Source organism: Chinchilla lanigera, unplaced genomic scaffold (assembly GCF_000276665.1).
Source record: "Chinchilla lanigera isolate Chin_1 unplaced genomic scaffold, ChiLan1.0 scaffold00013, whole genome shotgun sequence".
Classification (NCBI taxonomy): Eukaryota; Metazoa; Chordata; class Mammalia; order Rodentia; family Chinchillidae; genus Chinchilla; species Chinchilla lanigera.
This window is the reverse complement of record NW_004955414.1, coordinates 12,392,939-12,411,727: the sequence shown is the minus strand read 5'-3', so window position 1 is coordinate 12,411,727 and position 18,789 is coordinate 12,392,939. Positions and strand designations below refer to the sequence as shown.

Here is an 18,789-nt window from a genome sequence, read left to right as displayed (position 1 = left end):
GAGAATTAGGACTTTCAACCCAAATTGCAAACCTCTGAAGACCGAAGAGGGGCTACAGGTTGACCAATGACTCAATGGGTCATGCCTTCATATCAATCTATAAAGACAAGGTTTGGAGAATGGCTCAACAGCTATACCCACAGAGCTTCTGGAGGATAGTATGCCTGGAGACAGCACTCAGACTCTGAGGCACTTTCCATAAGCTTCCCCCTATCCAATTTTTCATCTAGATCCTTTGTGCTGTCCTCTAAATAGGCCAGCAAATGTAACTAAGTCTTCTCCTGAGTTCCATGAGCCATATTAGCAAATTAATACAATCAGAAAATGTGGTTGCAAGAACCCTGGTTTATAGCTGGTTGGTTAGTACAGGTAAAACAGTGTTGGGCTTGAGGTTCTAAAGTAGGAGGTGGTCTTGATGACTGAACCTTCAATCATAAGTTCAAAATTTTATTTCTTTCCAGTGCTAGAAATTGAAGCCGGTGCTAGAAATTAAACTCTTGCACATGCTTGGCAAACGCTCTGCTACACTCTTAGTTAAGCCCTGTGGGGTCTCATGGCTTCTTCAGACGTAGCATGAGACTGACTTAGGTTAGAGGACACCCAGCTGTATTTGACACAGAATTAATTACTTGCTTAGTGGGGTGGGGAAAATCCCTATATACTTGGTATCAGAATAGTATTGTTAAGTGAGAGTATAGAACCCGAGAGTGGATCTGGCTTGGATTTTTGATATATCAACAGGTCTCCTTAAAATTTAGCACCCCTGGTTTATATTTGAGCTATGTTTTCATAGATACAGAGATATGTTTATAACTGACAAAATATATGATTCTTAATGCTATCTTGAACTTGTATCTGTTTTGCTATTTTTTCCCAATCAAGAGATATGGTGAGATCCCCAAAGTACTGACAAAAAGAAGCTCCTGTTAGTAGGAAAACTAAATCATAGAATCTTAAGTCTTAATTTTGACTCTGAAGCCTATGAATCTGATGCAGGAGTGGCTATAGGGAAGTTTAGCTCATGAGCAAGTATGAAGGGCTTTTGGGTTAGTCAGATCTTCACCCCATGACAAAATACCTGAGGAAATCAACTTAAAGAAGGAGAGGTCTATTTTGGCTCATAATTTCAGAGGTTTCAGTCCGTGATTGGCTGGTCCCACTAGTTTTAGGCCCGCAGTGAGGCAGAAACATGATGGTGGAAAGGCATGACAGATGAGGTGTTCACATAATGGTGTACAGGAAGATTAGAGAATGCCTGAGCCAGAGGGCATCCCACTTCTTCCACTTCTGTTCCATGTGAGCCCCAGCCTGCTGGATGGTACTCCCCACATTCAGATGGCTCCTCCCACTCAGGTTAGGGTTTCACATGCCAGTTCTTACTGAAAACATCCTCACAGATTCACCCAGAAGTGTACTTTACTAATTCAGTGTCTACCAATCCAATAAAATGCACAGCTTTACGAATCACAGAAATGAACACTGATGTAGGGAATACTCAGTTAAACCCAGTTAATACATTTTCTAACTTATTTTCTTCTCTAAGGACAGTATGCCTAACATAATCACAAGTTCTCATATTAGAAAAAGTATGAAGGTATTGCACTATGTAGGGGCAAGTTGTTTTATTTTTATTAGTACATGTTTGTAGTACATAATGTTTACATTCCTTGTGTGAAGTTAGCACATGTACATAACACATCTTGATTCCATTTTTCATTTTCTTTCCTTCTTCATCCTCCATCTCTTGAAAACTTTTGCATATGAGAAAGATCTACCTCTCTACTTCCTATTATCTATTTTTAATGTTGCTCTTTATTTTTACTTTGAATTTCTCATATAAGAAAAAAATGTGATGTTAACTTTATTTGCATTTTTCAAACACTGAGAAAACATTGCTAGTTCTTGGTTTTGCATGGAAGGTCCTAATAAACTTTATCACTCATATATATTTTATAAACTTACTTTTTCTAATAGATGTGACAAATTGGGAGGAAATTAAAACTGAATAACACACTTAGGGAGTCATAAAAAGATTAGAAGAATGTCATTTCTCAGGAATATTTACCAAAATTCAACTTAAGGCACTCAGCAACAATTGAATGACAAATTCAATTCCATTAAACAATTCACTAAAGAACAATACTTTTTAAAAGTTTCAGTGATATTTATTTCTATATTTTAAGATACATACATAATGTATGTCCATTTTAGAATTTGTAAAATACAGAAAAATTGGAAAGAATTAACTGCCATTAATGTACTCACAATATCTTACATGCTTTCATGTATTTCTACACAGTAGACCCTCAATTTATAATCAACCTCACACATAAAACACTTGGGTTAAAACTGGAATTTTAGGTTGAATATACAACGAAAGTCTTGTCATGACTTAAATGCCAGATGCTTATGCAGTTATAAACAAAGTCTTGTGACTCCAGGAAAGCATATGTAAGCATCAATCTAAGCCCAGATGTGTTTGTAAATGTGATTTTGGTCAGTGCTTCATATAATTGCTACAATTACTGCTGTCAAAATTGCTCCCTCAAAAAGCTAGAAAAAAAGCTAAGAAAGGAAGGGAAGGTAAAGAAAGAAATCAAAATCAGAAAGAAGAAGGAAATTGTGAAGTATGAGAATGGCATTCATGTGACTGATCTTGCTAATATTACAGCATGTTGAAATCCACCATCTCGACAATCTTACAGGGAAAAGATTTGTATAAGAAAGCTAGTGTGGCTAAAGGTGTTACTCAAATTAGTCATGATCAATGGTATTAAATGAGGTAGAAAGACTATTATTGGTGTGGATAAATGAAAGGCAAATGGCAGGTTACCACCTATCTGAGTGGCTAATTTATGAAAAAGTTAGGGCTATAAATCCAGGACTCATAAAGGATAATCCATCAATGAGTGACAGTAGTGAAACATTTCATACCTGTAAAGGGTGGTTTCACAATTTTAAAGTGAGAACTGGGGTTGATAGTGTAAGTAGGCATGGTGAAGCAGTCAATGTTGATAAAAGGGCTGCAGAAAATTATGTACACCACTTCAAAACACTGAGAAATGGCTTTTGCTCTTATGGAGTTTTAAGTGTGATGAAACTGACCTTTTCTGGAAGAAAATGCCTGGGAGTGAAGGAAATGCCAGGTCACAAGCCTATGAAATGTAGGTAACATTATTGCTATGTTCCAATGTGAGTGGTGATCTCAAGATAAAGCCTCTCTTGGTTGATCAGTCTGAGAGCCCTAGAATGTTCAGAAAACATAAAATCATGAATGATAAGGTAGGGGGCATGTGGAGACCTGATGCAAAAGCATGAGTAAATAGAATATTTTTCTTGAGTGGATCAGGGAGGCTTTTTGTCCTACTTTAAGAAATATCTATAGGATAAAGGCTTACTACTCAAGGTTCTCTCCTTAGGGACAGTGTTCCTGCTCACTCATGAAATTTGGAAGAATAATTGACTGAAGGATTCCCATGGCACTTAGTCAAGTTCCTCTCACTTAATACAACTCCTGTACTGCAGCCTGTGGACTAGCAGGTTTTATTTGTTTTGTTTTTTGGGGGCTGGGAATAGAACTCAGGACCTTGTGCTTGCTAGGCAGGTACTTGTGCCACTGAGCTCTATCCCCAGCCCTAGCAGTTTATAGTTAACTTCAAGAAGATATATACCCAGGAAATATTCCTAAAGTAGTTCCAGATGGTCTCAGATACAGATTTTATCCTTAAAGAGTTCTGGAAGGAACATTACAAAATCCTTCCTGTGTGGAGTTAATTGAAAAACCTTAGCCTGATGTCTCTTGGGACACAGATCACCTGGAAGAAAGTATGGCCTAAAATAATACAAGAGAGAGACTATGAAGGCAGTGTAGAGGAGCCTGAGCCTCCAAATGACCTTGTAGTTAACAACATTTTCACTATAGCAGAGTCCAAAGGCTTGTAAGAAGACAGTGGTGATGTTGAGAAACTGGTAGAGGAATACGCAGAGGAATTGTCTACAGAGGAACTTCAGCAAATTCTCACTGAGTAACACAGAATGGAAGCTGAGGAATTTCTGAGGAGGACTGGGATGTCAAAACCCAGTGCAGCAAGGTTATTCTTCTGAAATAAAGAAAATCCTGAAAAAAATGGACAGAGCTACAAACATTTGTAGAGAAGACCCACCCACACAGAGAAAAAAGTCATTATATCCGCTTGCTTAATGACAATGTCATGTCATACTACAGAACAGTGTTAAAGAAAAAACAGAAAGAGACAACCTTAGACCAGTTTTTAGTTCTGAAAAGTTTGAGACAGTGAGCCAAAAGCAGGGGTGGGCTACAGACTCCCAAGGAGAGAAAGGACACCAGAGAGCCAGATTCCTGATGTTCTTATGGAAGCGGATTCTCCTTCCAAACAATAACCACCTTCTATTTTACCCTCCCTTGCTGCAAGTGAAAGATATCAATTTGAATGTTGACTACAGTATGAAATTGTTGTTTCTGTAAACTAGGCACATTTTATAACATTTTGGTGAATACACTAGAAAAATTATTGGTGTTTCTGGTAAATTATGCACATTATACAGTCCTTTTTTATTATGAGGAATTTAGTTAAGGGGTGCTTTGGGAGGTTCAGAATGCATTGCAGGAAAAATAGTCTTCACTTACAACCAACTTGAGTTACAACCAGCCCTTGTGAATGAATTGAGTTTGTAAATGAAGGGTTCCCTGTACTTCAAAATTTAAAATTGGGCCAGGTGGTGGTGGCATATTCCTGTAATCCTAGAACTTGGGAGGCTGAGGCAGGAATATCACATGAGTTCAGGGCCACCCTGGGTACATAGAGAATTCAAGGCCAGCCTTAATTACATAGCAAGACCCTGTCTCAGAAAACAAAACAAAACCAACCAAACAAAAAATCAAAAGACAAAAGAAATTTAAAATCCTTTTACATTGCTCATGTTGCTTAAGAATTTACTTTCTCTTGAAATTTTTGTTATGCAATATTGAATACATAAAAAGGGCTGCGGGTGAGATATGTGCAAATTAGAAAGCATAAAATAAAGTGAACAGCCATGAAGACTTACCTGAATTTAAATATTCAAATTCTTTCAATATGGTTAAGCTGTATGTTCCAAATTCTTCTCAGTGATAATGATACTTAATTCTTTTTATCATTCTTTCGGTTCAAAAAATATTTTAAAGCATCACCTTTGTATATAAACTTAAACAATATTTTACTTATCTTGAATCTTATAATAGTGTTTAATTATGTCTTAAATAGATTTATAAATTAATAAACAGATTGATTATAGTTGATTTATAAATTAATAAATAAATTTATAAGCAGATTAATTAAATGCATTTATAAATTTTGTGTAATCATACATTTAGAAAATTTATTTAGTTATACACAGCTATAGTCTATACTTTTTAAAAGCTGCATGATATTCCATTTGTGAATATAGTGTACTTTATTCTGTTGATTTTAGTTCTTTTAACCTTTCTTTTTTTATTTGAAAAAAATTCTGTCATGACAATGATAGTATTCACATTTGTTTCCTGGTGCATGTGTGTGGAAATTTTTCTAAGGTACATATTAGTAGTGAATTGGGTCATAGGTATAGAAACATAATATTAGATTATTTTTCAAATTAGTGATGCTCCACTAATTTGAATATAACTTGTCAGTATAACTTGGATATTTCCATGTCCTCACATCCTGCAAAATATTTTCCAAATTTTCCCATGCAAATGTTTTCCATTTGGTATTGTTTGCACAGATTTCATCATGGTTTCAATTTGCATTTCTTAATTATTTTAAAAATGTTTATTGGCTCTTTTACCTCCTGCTTTGTGACATAACAGTGTAAGATTTTGTTCATTCATCTATTCTTTTGATTACTTTAGGCCATTGGTATGCGGTGTGGCTAACATTGTTGCTTATTAGTAAAGGGACACTTTCTTTAGTTTTATAGCCTGTGTGCTTAACATGTTAATTGATTAATTAGAAGCCATTTCTGATGCCTTTTTCTATTCCCATCTCGTATTATTGAAGCTCCAAAGCTGGTCACTTTCCCAGACTCCCTTGCAGGTAGGATTTGTGATCCACTCTGGGGTGAGGATTCAGAAGTGTAAATCTTCTGTAGATGATGAAGATGCAGCTGCCATCCTTACTTGGTCTGGACTTGAATGCAGAGGTGATGCTGGGAGCTACATCATGGACCGGAAGGAAAGGGCTGAGAGATTTATGAAAATTCTATCCTTGACAACTGTTACACGTGCTCAACTCTAAGCTTCTGGTTATGGCTTTCAAAAGTTTGGTCTAATACTCTAAACCCAACTTGCTGTTAATGAGAGCAGCTACTCTAGCTCAGAGGACATCCTTTATCCACTTAGTCCACAGAGGCACATCCAACAGTGCCCCCAAAACATAATAAAGAAATTCCACAGATAATGTTATAAATCAGAACACAAAATTCTTCACCTGACTGGTGTGCTCTAGCTGCTCCATTCCTTTTCTCCTTTTGATGCTCAATTGTTCATTCGACTTCACTCACCTGCCCTTCATCATGTGCAAGGAAGTACTGAATGTCTTTCACGTCAGGGCCTTTGAGCCTCTTACGGCTTCATCGCCCAGTTTCCTTTTCCTTTAGCTGTCCGTTTCTTCCTGAAGGAACCCCACCTGTTACCATCTCTTCATAAAGTAGATTGCAGTTTCACTGCAGCAGACTCTAGGGTCAGTTGTGCTCAGAGTTTCATACTCAGACTATTCGAGCACAATCAGGCTAGGGACAATGAATGCTCAGAAATAGAATGCTCAATGAGAACATAACCTGTGTGCCAACCAGGTGGAAACACAGCTCGGCTTAATCTCCCTTGAACTTCCCAAGCCTCCAAATTTTCCCTTCTGAGACAATAATCTCTGCCTTGCAGTGTGGTTTAAGAATTCTGTGTGACCGACTGACTGTGTGTGTGTGTGTGTGTGTGTGTGTGTGTGTGTGTGTGTGTGTTTGGGTTTAAATAGGGGCTTGAAATGTAGTTCAGGTCACTCGTCTCTGAGAAGTGCATTCTTCACTCCCTAAGCAGTAGAATTTCCTTCCAATTTCTGTTCTTCTGACTTTAGCAGCGTTATTCGGGATGATCAGTGGTGATAATCAGTACTTAGTATTTGTTGAATACTTGCTTACGTGCTTTATATACCAATTGCTTTATACACATTACCTTTATTATTATGATGTAGACTCTGTTTTTACTCCTTTTTAAGATTTGGACACTGAGGCTACTCAAGGCTGTGTCCAAGATTCTCAGGGCTCTCACTTATCACTGTGCAAATACCGAAAGCAACTATGCTTGGTCATAACTAGGAACCCCGAGAATCTGCTACTTAGGGGAAACGTTCTCTATACTAACTTTGTTTGGTTGTTCTTCTTTAGAAAAGGCAAAGCAGAATAAAACACACTGACAGTTTTCTTTCTTTTCTTTTAGGAAAGCAACTTCCGAAGACTTCTCTAAGGTCAATACAAATTTTCATTCCAATATTGTCTCCTGCTGGATTCACAGACTATGAAATGAAAGTCAATGTTCAAGCTGGTGACCGTAAGGCAGGAATGCCAGCCTGGAAACAATGGCAGAGTCCTGCTTTGGGCAGTATTGTTGCAAAGTCCAGAAAATAGATTAATATTCATTACAGAGATTTCACTGTAAAAATTGAAGGGAGAGACATTTATTTTAACCAGCGCTCCTAGTTTAATAGCTTACACGTAGGAGGTTCTCAATAAATGTCGGTTGAAATGTTTTCCTTGAGCATTATAATGCAGTGAGATTTTCCTTTAATGTTTGGGGCTCGTACAGTTTATTTTGAATGCCACTCAGCAGAGAATGTGAGACTTCTCAAAATTTGCCCCAACCAACCATTCCAGTACCTTCTTTTCATGTTCTCCTGGCACATAATTATCACAGAGCACCATTTTCTGGGCACAACCTCATGTTTGTGTACCTTTGTTCTCTCAGCTTCCCTGCACCCACCTCCACCTCTTTTATTTAAAAAGGCTAACTCATCCCATATTTTTTGTTAAACTGACTTCTTCATTCTGCTTGTCCTGACTAGGACATATCCACACCCAGGAGCTTGCAAATCTAGATCTGATAAGGACAACATCTTCCATTTTTTTGCAATATTGCTGGTGGATAAAACATAAATTTGAGAATTGGGCACACATCCCTTACTCAGCCACATAAAAGTCAGATACTGGGTACACGTACCTAAATGGAAGTTTACGTTTCTGCTTTTGAAAAGAGAGGGTATTGCTGCTGCCTGCTGGGGCTGTTGTAAAGGATAAGGAAGGAAACCTGCAAAGTGCCCAGTACATGTCTGACCTAATGTCATCCACTGCCTCATTCTGGTCACTGAGCTTCTCAGATCAAATCTCTTGAACTTGGCCTCTTTGTACCATCCTACCTTTCTTACTTCACTCCCTTCTTTAAGTTCTGGCCCTGAGCTGTCAAGTTCTACTTCCAACTCTACCACTTACTAGCTTGGGTAGCCTTGAGCAAATTACTGAACTATTTGCCTCACTTTTCTTATCTGAAAAAATGAGTTAATAATATGAGTATTACTCTCATTTGTATGTATTCTCATGGGTGCCATCTAAGCTCCGGGAACAGCGTTAGGCACAGAATACATTCTAGCTGACATTCTAACTGTATCATTGTTATGGTTTGTGTCTGGGTGTCTTCCCAAAGCCTCATGCAGTGATGGGGCGGGCTTCTGGAGTTTATGAATGATCTATGGTCCAGTGTTGGAATTATGGGTATGAGTGCTACACTTGCCCTGGGGCAGATAATTTGCATATGTAAGGGAGAGAAGGAGGCTGCTTGCTGCCACTCCTCCCTTTTGCTGTTGTTGCTTTTGCTGTCTTCTGCCGCCATGAACGGTTGCCCTATGCCATGTGCCAGCCTAGGAGCCAGCAGAGTATGGACTCAAACTTCCACTGTGAGCTAAATAAACCTTTCCTTCTTTAATTTGGGGCATCAGGTATTTTGTCTCACCAACGAGAGAAAAGAAACCAAGACAGTCATTCATGCCTCTGTCTTTAAGGTCTGCGTTCTGCCTGATTAAAGCGAGCTCTCAGTTTGCATTTGTTGAGTGAATGGTTCTTTTCTCTTATTGCATACCTGGGTCTCCACAGAATGTGAGCTCTCCTTGGGGCTGGAAAGACAGTGCCATATACCCAGCACAGGGTCTGGCACCACATAACACCTCGCCAACCTCACAGCATGGGAGTGAACATTTTGGCAGTGTGCTCCAGTGGTGAGAGCCTGGAGAGGATTTCATTAGCATCAGCTGGCAGCACAGTCAGTGTTCCATCCACTCAGCCACCTCCTGCCACTACTTACTCAAATTCACTTAGCAGCGGATGACCAAGGAAAGACAGCTACTTCCTCCCTGGCATGACAAAGGCCCAGGCCATTGTCCTTCTTGACTGGCTACAAGATTTACCTTGTTCTGCTGGCAGATTCATTTAGACGATGCCCTATTTGGCTGGTGGTAAGAGGACTCTTTTCTTTTTTTGTGGATCTAATTCCTTGAATCAATATTTGTTCCCACCCCTTCCCTCTCCGTTTACAGAGACTGCTCAACTGATCTTGTGTTTCTAAAATAAGAGATGAAAGTGGGTGAAGCAAAGGAGAAGGGGGAGGTGAAGGGAACACTCTTCCTGAAGACATTTCAACAGGTCAGGACTTTACTGTCCAGTAAGGCCAGTCACTTCCTTGGGGAGTTTGTTTGACCACCTTGTAAGCTTCCAAAAAGAGGTGGTATGGAAGGACGAAAGGACACAGGCAATTAAAATTCAGTCCCAATCATCAAGGAGAAGTAGGCCATGGCTAGTTAACAGAGGGGCATTGACACAGACAGGCCCTGGCTCCAGGAGCCCACATTGCTGGAGAGCTCTTTGTTTCCCACACAAAAGCACTTCCCAAAGTATGGAGTCATACTGTCCACATCTAGGTTCATAAAGTCTCTGCCTCACTCACACAGACTTTTGGCTTGTGTTCCAGTCACCGTTCTCTCTATAGGATACAGGCTATTTGTGTCTGCTCTTCTCACTGAGTTTCTCTTCCCATTGCCAGATGTGGGATCTGCATGTAGCCTGCAGGCAGGTTCTTTGTGTGCTACGGACAGATGTCGTTTCAGAACAGAGCCATCCTTCCTGCCCGTCAAGTGTTTTTCCCTGAGTCCTTGTGCTGGCTGATTGTTTTTTAGGTCAGATGAAAGGACAGAAGGAGATATTTCGAGGAAGACAGAGAAGGAGAGAGGCTGAGGTGAGATTGAGGTGGGAAATTTTGCACTTTTGGACTACATGTGATCAGAGGCCCCTTGAGAGAATACCATGTCCTTTTTCATCTGTGCACCCTTGAAGATGGTGTGAAAGCAGAAGCATAAAAAATGTTAGTGAAAAACTTATACAACAAGGATATCATCTTAATAGTTAAAAGCCATTAAAATTCACTAACCTCAAAAAAAATTCGCTAGCCTCTCTCACTTTTAAGGTGTGACACTGGATATGCAGTCCTTTTATTTCGTGTACAGTGTTTAGTTTGGCTTGTGTCTTGCACAAATGAGCACACAATTGGACTAAAATCTAGCAGAGGCCATAATTGACTGTTTTGGGCAGGCTTAAATTTGCATCCCTGACTCACCTGTGCTAAAGTAGTAAGAGCTAGGCTTATAGGTTATTCTCTTCTGCTGTTGCTTTAGCCATGACAATGACTATGCTGTTATATCACAGATGGGAAATGAGAGAGCGCTGTGCTCTGGAGGCAGCAGCTCTGTGTTCAGTGTTCATTTCATCGCAGTATGACAGTGGTGCATAGAGTAGAGGACTCCTTTCTAGCCACACACTAATAGTCGTAGGCCACATGTTATAGAGGCATGAGCCATCTGCGGTGGGCAAAAAATCTGGGCTTTGCAAATAAGGGAGGACTTGAGTCCAGTTTACTGATTCTGAAACTCCATAGTTTCTGGAGTTCAAATGATCAAGATATGTTTAAAGGTCAGTGGTAAAAGTACAAAAATCCTGATGCACCAAAGTCTCATGATGGGAGAAATGAGGTGAGAATACGAATTAAGTCCTTCTGTTAACCACTGGCAAGATGTATTTGTCCTTCCGGGTCTTGCCAACTCTTTCATGGCAGCTAACCCAAAGCCACCCAAGCCAAGCTTTTCTCCTGATAGAGAGGGGCAGAATGAATGTCATGGCTTTCAAGCCTGAGAGACACATCTTCTCTTTGAGGCTGGGTACTTAATTATGCCCTCTGAAAGTTGATTTCACTTATGAAGTAGAACAGTGCTACTTATACTAACTCATGGCTTCACTGTGAGGATTAAGTGGATAGGTAAAATTATTAGCAAACTATGGTGTATAAATGAATACTTAGATAAATGGCCAGGAGAGCTTCATCCTTCAAAGGACATTTGTTAACATCTCAGATATTTTTATGACTGTGGGGGCTGTGGGGGAAAGAAGTAGTTGCTACTGGCATTGAATGGGTAGATACTAGGGATACACTAAATATCCTACAAGCCATAGAATTGCTCTCCAGTCAGGAATCATGTGTCCTCAAATGTCAGCAGTGTCAGAGCTGAGGAACCCTGGCTAGATACATAGCCAATATGCATCAGATATTTTCCTATATGTGTCTGATCTCTGGCAATTGCTCAGGTTCTGATATATGGATGCTGAAACTTAAGGCTGATAATGACAACACCCTCTCATTTACAAAGATCTTCCATATACATCAACTCATTTGATTTTCTAAGGAAACTTTATGTAATAATTGTTAATGTAATCTTCATTTCATACATAGAGACATTGAGGCTCTGAGACCTGGGTGTTTTGAGCGAGCCGGGAGCACATCCAGATCTTGGGTATCATTGTGCCTTCAGTTCTTATGTACTACCCATGTGCATTGAGTTTAGCACTTTGGGTAGTCTACAAATATTGTATGAATAACACGACACGATGCGGATAGTAGACTCTTTTTTTTTTTGTTTTGGTTTTTCTCCGGTACTGGGAACTGAACTCAAGACCTTGCGCTTGCCAGGCAGGCGCTTTTGCTGCTGAGCTAAATCCCCAGCCCCACGGATAGTAGACTCTTAAAGACCAGAGTGCTATCAGTGACAGCAATGCTTCCTCTGGCTGGCTGACAACAAACAGTACTCAACACCACATTTGTAAGCTAAGAGACCTTTGCAGGCCATGCCAGGGCTCCTGTGCTTCTGTGGCCCCATGTGACCTTCCACCTCCATCAGGCCTGACCATCCCAGCTGCTCTGCTCACTGAGTGACCCTGCCTGTCAGACACCATCCAAGACCTCACAGGGTCATTGTTGGTCACCAAGAACTCACGGGGTCACTGGTTCTTCTTGTGCCCAGAGCCCTGGCACCATCACCCTGACAACTCTGTACCTGTTTTCTCATTACCTATCTGGAAGGTCACCTTCCTGACACACACTTTTGAAAATTCTCTATTAAAAAAGCATTTTTGGTTGAAAAGACAGATTATTTTATAGTTCTGACATGCTCTACTTATTATGACATGAAATAGTGTTCTTGTTTCTTTTGCTTGGGGACATTGGACTGCTGACTTTGGCCCACATAGTATTTCACTGTGATGCATTGGTTATTAGGTGAGACCTTTTATAACCTTTACACATTCATTCATTACTCACTTAACTATACATTTGAATGTCTGCTGTAAGACTGTCACTCTGTTAGGCATTTAGTGGGTTAAACAAACAAATAAACAAACAAAAAAAATCCCAAACACTTACACTCGGTCTCTAGTCCTGAGAATGTCCTGGTCTGACAGGTAATGCAAAGGTGTAAACAAGGAACATCTTTGAAGTGCTAAGTGAGCTAAAAGTGGAATATATTGTACCTGGTAACATAAGCTTTGACAGGATGGAAATGAGCCCTGGTTGTGGGTGTGCAGTATGGAGCCTGGTTTTTCCGGGACAGTGACAGGTAAGGTGACTGCTGAGGCTCGGGCTGGGGTTGGGAATTCTTGGACAACACTGTGATATGCATATGTGCACAGGAGCTTGCGCATCCACATCTGAGAAAGTTGTTGAGGCTCCATCCCAGAAGATGAGCTAAACGCCCATTTGATTTTTGTCTCTGGACAACTTTTAATGGTCCTGATGTGCAACTGAGGAATCACCTCTCAAAAGCACTAAGCAGGTGAGTGAATTATCAGAGAGATGTAGAAAAGGAAGTTACTAACACTTCCAGGGGAGGTGGGGGAAGTGCCCCGGATGATGCGATGTTTGAGTATTCCATCCAGAAAGCTCATGGTAGATGAGGAGACACGAGTGTGCTCTTACCAGAGCGAAGTTGAAGATGACGTGTTCTGTGAAGGATGGTGACACGTCTAGAGCAAGGCACTGGTCGAAGGAGCAAAGGTGGAAGATGAGGGTCGAGGGGACTTTGGGGCCCTCTGAATGTGCATCCATGGGATGCAGATTCCCTCCAGCAAGACTTGCTAGGATAACTTATGAGAGGAGGGGTCTGACAGGATCCGCACTCTGGACACATCCTGCTGGGAGGAGTAAGGGTTTATGGGAATCCAGGCCTCACGCACCGGAGGCAGAAACTAACCAGGCAGCTACTGCACCCACCCAGGAGACAGACTGTGGGACCCGTGTCCTCTTGTGAAGGCACACAAACCCATTTCTCAGCTCAGAAGACCCAGCACACATCTATTAAATAAATGAATAATAAGGGGAAAGCCAAACATAAAGGAATTTCTTAAAAATGATAAAGGAAAAAAAAGGCGTATTAACTACTTTAGTACCTAGTTGACTTTGAAGTGTGTGTACTGTAGGGAATAAATGCAAAAAGATGTAAAATATAATGAGTGCAGGACAGGGTCAGGGTGTAGCAAAAGGGCACTGAGAAAGCTGCTGGCAGGCTCGCTGCAGCGCGCATGTTCGTTCTCACTCCCATTCAGGCGCAGCAAGGGAGGTCGTGATTGGAGCATCCTCAGAGGGGCGCTCACGATGGCCTTTTACTGAGTACCTGCTACGCTCATTCGCTGCCCAGGCACCAACTCTATGATTTCACCTCATCTGAGCAACACTCGCAAAGTAGGCTTTCACAAGGATGAAGCTGTTCAGAAGCTTGAGAATCTGCCCATGGTCCCAGAGTAGCAAGTGCAGAAGTGGGACTCGAACCGGGGTGTGCATCTGCTCAGCTCCACAGTGCCCTGTATTCGTGCATGCATCGCTTCCATCAGCATAGGGTGAGAAACGCTCAAGCTGTTAATAGCACCTTCCTCTCTGGACAGTGAGTCATGTTTTAAAAACAATGATAGACAATTCAAAAGATTTGGGTGAGAAAGGAAATTGTGGGCAGAAGGAAAAGAATACAATTTCTACTTTTAATTTTTGATTCAGCCTTTTGTAAAACTGTCATTAAAGTGAGATAGATAAACAGTGTGAAAGACAGGCTTTGCCTCTACCTTCGCAGGATTCTGTGCCCTGCACTGAGCTTTTATGGAGTGGAAAGCAAGACTGAATGGCAATGGATTTCAGTTTGTTAACACGTGTAAAGATAAAACAAAGAATCGGTACACTCAGTTTCAAAAGAGGGAGGCAATGTTATAAAAAACTTAGTGCTCCGAGATTTAGCAAATAAAAATACAGAGTTCTCAGTTACATCTGAATCTCTCATAACGAACAAATAATTTTTCAATGTAAATGTCTCATGTGATATTTGGTGCATAATTGTACTAAAAGTTATTCACTGGTTATGTCAGTTTCAAATATAACTGGGAATCCTGAGCATTATCTGGCAACACTAACATCTTGATCAAGTGGAAAAAAAAAAAATAGCATATCTGATTAAAGTTAGAAGAGTTGAAGGAAGTGTAGGGCAGATGGCTTCCTTATCTCACGGGCTGGCAGATCAATCAGTTACACCTAGAATGAGTGGAGGGAACTGGGATATAGTTCAGTCATACAGTGTTTGGCTAGCATGCTAAAGGCTTTGGGTTTGATCCCCAGGAACACACAAATACATTAATAAAATTAAAAGATGAAAGATAAAATGAGAGCTAGAGAGATAATGTTTTAGCTTTAGTATTTGTAGTTATAAAGCTAACCATTTGGAAAACTGGAGAGGAAAGAAGAGTAACAGTAGTAAAGATCAAAATAAAGCTGGAAGACAAGAGAGAAATAATATAACTCTACTAAATTTGTAGAAAAATGTCTGTCTTTTAGAGAGGAATGCAAGGTGTTGTCTGAAGTACATATATCGTAAAGTAAAAGCAGGAAGAAATTATTTAGCATTATGGCATAAATCCCAAAAATTTAAAAATGAAATAAATAAAAATGGCTTTTCCTTGGGAGTGCAGTTTGGAAAGTGGGTAAAGAGAGAGACAGTTAGTTTTTATTTTATTCTACCCTTATTGGATTGTTAAATTTTATGCCACATATAAAATTAGATTAAAAATACAATAATTGTATTAATCATTGTTACTGCCAACTATCATTCAGCAAATTATCAGATTTATGGCCATGTACACTCTCATGTTCTCATTATCAGGCTTTTTTATTTGCTTCTACCAACTTCATTCGGATGTAAAAATATTAACAACCAGATTTACAAACCCAAAGGATGCGCAAGCATTTGCTATTGCTTTGACATGTATGTATGTCAAAAATATTTCCATCTTCTCTAGTACAAAAAAAAAAAGATAAAACCTTCAGATAAATAACTTGGTTCATTTAATTTAAAATGTTTGAGTGGCACTCTCCTAACATGTCTTTAGTTATGAGCTGCTGTGCATTATCCTGAACACATACTTGAAAATGAATTATGCTTCCATAAGCAGAAAAGTACTATCTGGAATAAAGTTGGGTTGATTTACACAGTATTGATTTGCTCTGTCTTAGAAATATGTGGAATTTCACTTGGAATTTCCATTCATTTGGGTAAATGCCATGAGAGTTCCATCCAAGCTATCAGGAAAAGTCAAGCATTGAGAAGTCACTCATTTTCCAGGAGGTCTTATTCTGAGTGTGTGTGTGTGTGTGCGCGCACACACTCATGCACACACATATGTGATACAGGGTGATTAACAGACAGATGCTTTGGACTATAAAAAGTCGCTCATTCCAAGGTGAAGTCCCATTAGGAGAATACTTAAGTACTACAGAGACACACAACTGTAGTTTGTGATTAATGGGGCTTCCTCCTGAAACATTACTAATGCATTCCTATAGCCCACAAGCCCAGTTAGCTTTCTTCAGACCATTTTATAGTCTTGATCTCTGTTGCCATTTCTAGTTTGCACTTTTTTAAAATTTTTATTCTAAAGAGAGTAGTGCATGAGAAACAAACAAAAAAATAGAACAGTAGCAGCATGCCAGTATCATGAACATAAGCAAATCAAAGCAAGAATATTCAAAGTGATACAGGTGCTTTACAATGACTTAAAGTTCATTCTACTTATAATGACATTGAAGGTTCTGGACAAGTTTGATGGGTGCCCCAGGATAGAGTCTGTAGCTGAGCCTCATTCCTGGGCAGTGCTGCAGCAGGGCTCTGAAGGAAAACCCGCAGCACAGATCCTATTGTCTAGGGCTTCTGGTCACTTTGCCCTGCCATGAAATGAAGTCATTTCTCTATGGCTGGCCACAAAGGCCAGCTCTTCCAGAAAGGTCTTGCCTCCCCCCAATACCAAGAACTAATATCTCCCTCTCCGCTTCTTCTAGAGCTGTTCTGAGGATTAAGATGATAATGAAGCCTATGACTAGGTTAAGAAACTAATCACTGAAAATAAGCAAAAGGAGTAAAACAAGGCCTATGCAGTTCCTAGGCAAACGTGGTAACAGTGATAAAAACAGTAATAGTCACTACCTCAGTGTTCACAATTTATTGAGTACTGTCCCTTATTACAGTTAGGTGAGTTTCACAATTATATCTTATTCAATTCTCACCACAGGATACAACATTGTTATTCCCCATTTCAACTTGAGGAAAATAAGACACAGAGAGGTTAAGAAATGTGACAAAATTATACCACAAAGAAGCTGCAAAACCATAAATGAAACTCAGCTTCAGTGGGAACCCCATGATCTAAACATGGAATTGCCTCTCTGAGGCTTAGGAAGAAGGCTAAAGGGGAAGTTGATTCAAATACAGTAGCAGAAATAGCTTTCCAAGAAGCACTGACATCTATCTGTAATGTATGCCAGTGATTTTAAGTCATATGGCTGGAATCCCCAGAAGTAGGAAGGCGTGCCCAGATGCGTACTGAACGGTGTGCAAGACGGAATGGCATTCGCTGGCACTGTGACTACAGGAAAAGGGCAGAGGAAAGGGAAAGCTGTGAGATTAACCAGCCCTGAGCAGCCTCCGGAGAGGAGGAGTACCAAGATGCTGCACAGTGTGCTTTCTGGACCTGACTGAGCCAGATATACCCTGGCTGTCTGCTGCTTTGGGGACCTCAGGGGCTGTGTGACCACGGGAGATAGGGTTCTGATCACAATGAGGGATTCAAAAGCGTCAAACAACCTCTGCAGGAGTTGGCAAGTGTTGCTCCTTCTACAGAGGAGCTGACTCATGAAGACTCCAGTTCAGCCTGGCCCGGCCCCATGGCTGGCCAGGCCATCATGGACAAGCTGCTGCCTGGCTATACCAGCCCAGGGCTCGAGATTAAGGCTTTTCCATCCTGGTGTGTCTGTGTCTCTCTGTTTTCCCAATTTTTTTCTCCTTATTTTATGAAAAACAACAACATATTCTGATAACAAAATATTAAAAAGAAAAACTGTAGTTACTACAGCATGTATGGTTTTCCTTTTCTCTTTTTCATTCCTGGGGAATTCCCAGTTCATACTGCCATGACTTTTGCTTGCTTTTTCCTGCCTCGACCTCTCTGTCTTAGCTTTGCCTCCATTTCTTTCCCTCTCCCTCAGCAAATGCTGTCTGTGCTAGAATCACTGGAAACAGAGACTGAAGGATGGCTTCTCAATGGCTTGACAATGTCCCATGGGGGGAATCACATTATACAAGCCAGACTACGTTAACTGTCATTCTTGAGGTGTTAATTTGGGAAATAATTGTTTCAAATCCTTTCTAATTACTAAAGCATGTGCTAGATGGAGACAATTCTATGGGAGTCTTAATAAGGGAGTTCTTACTTCCAGCTAGCCACTGGCACCCAAGAATGTAGTCCTGGGGAGGCTAGGATGGCACCTGGGGAGAAGAAAGCAGTCATCAAATACAGTTATCAGTAAATGTTTGGCTGATATAAGGAAGTTTTCTTTCTTTACCTGTAGTCCTATGCTGATCAATGCAATAGGAACTTCTGCTAATACTTCTGCTCTTTCAGGAAAGTCCCTCTTCCCATTCCCTTACCAGGTACATTACTCATGAGTGCAGGCATTGTCGCCCCCACTTCTGGGCACACACACACACCATCTCTTCCTTCTCTTCTCTCATCTCTATTTTTCTATTGTTTCCCTCACTTCCCCTTTGCGTCCTTTTCTCCATCATTTAGCTCGGTTCTTTCCAGGTGCTTTAGTTTCTGTGAGTGGCACTCAACTCAAAATGCTTGCTGACCTCAAAGTGTTCTGCAGTCATATTGTAATAGTGAAATATGAAAAATAAGCAGAATGTTTACAACCGATACTATTGTGATTACATGAGCGATTGGTCATCTGTTCTGTGGAGTATTAAAGAGCTTCCCTTTTGTTAAGCCTTGGCTCGATCACCACCTACTCACATTCATTTTCCTTTA

At 40.3% G+C, this 18,789-nt stretch overlaps 1 long non-coding RNA gene across 3 annotated transcripts in view; it reads left to right on the top strand.

Annotated features, from left to right (window-relative positions):
* Positions 1–7,778, top strand: part of LOC102030624 — a 187,664-nt gene extending 179,886 nt beyond the window's left edge. For all 3 annotated transcript variants that reach the window (XR_001233074.1, XR_260166.2, XR_001233075.1), the window contains exon 3: positions 7,469–7,778. This is a non-coding gene — a long non-coding RNA (uncharacterized LOC102030624). The remainder of the gene's footprint in view (positions 1–7,468) is intronic.
* Positions 7,779–18,789: the final 11,011 nt, after the last annotated feature.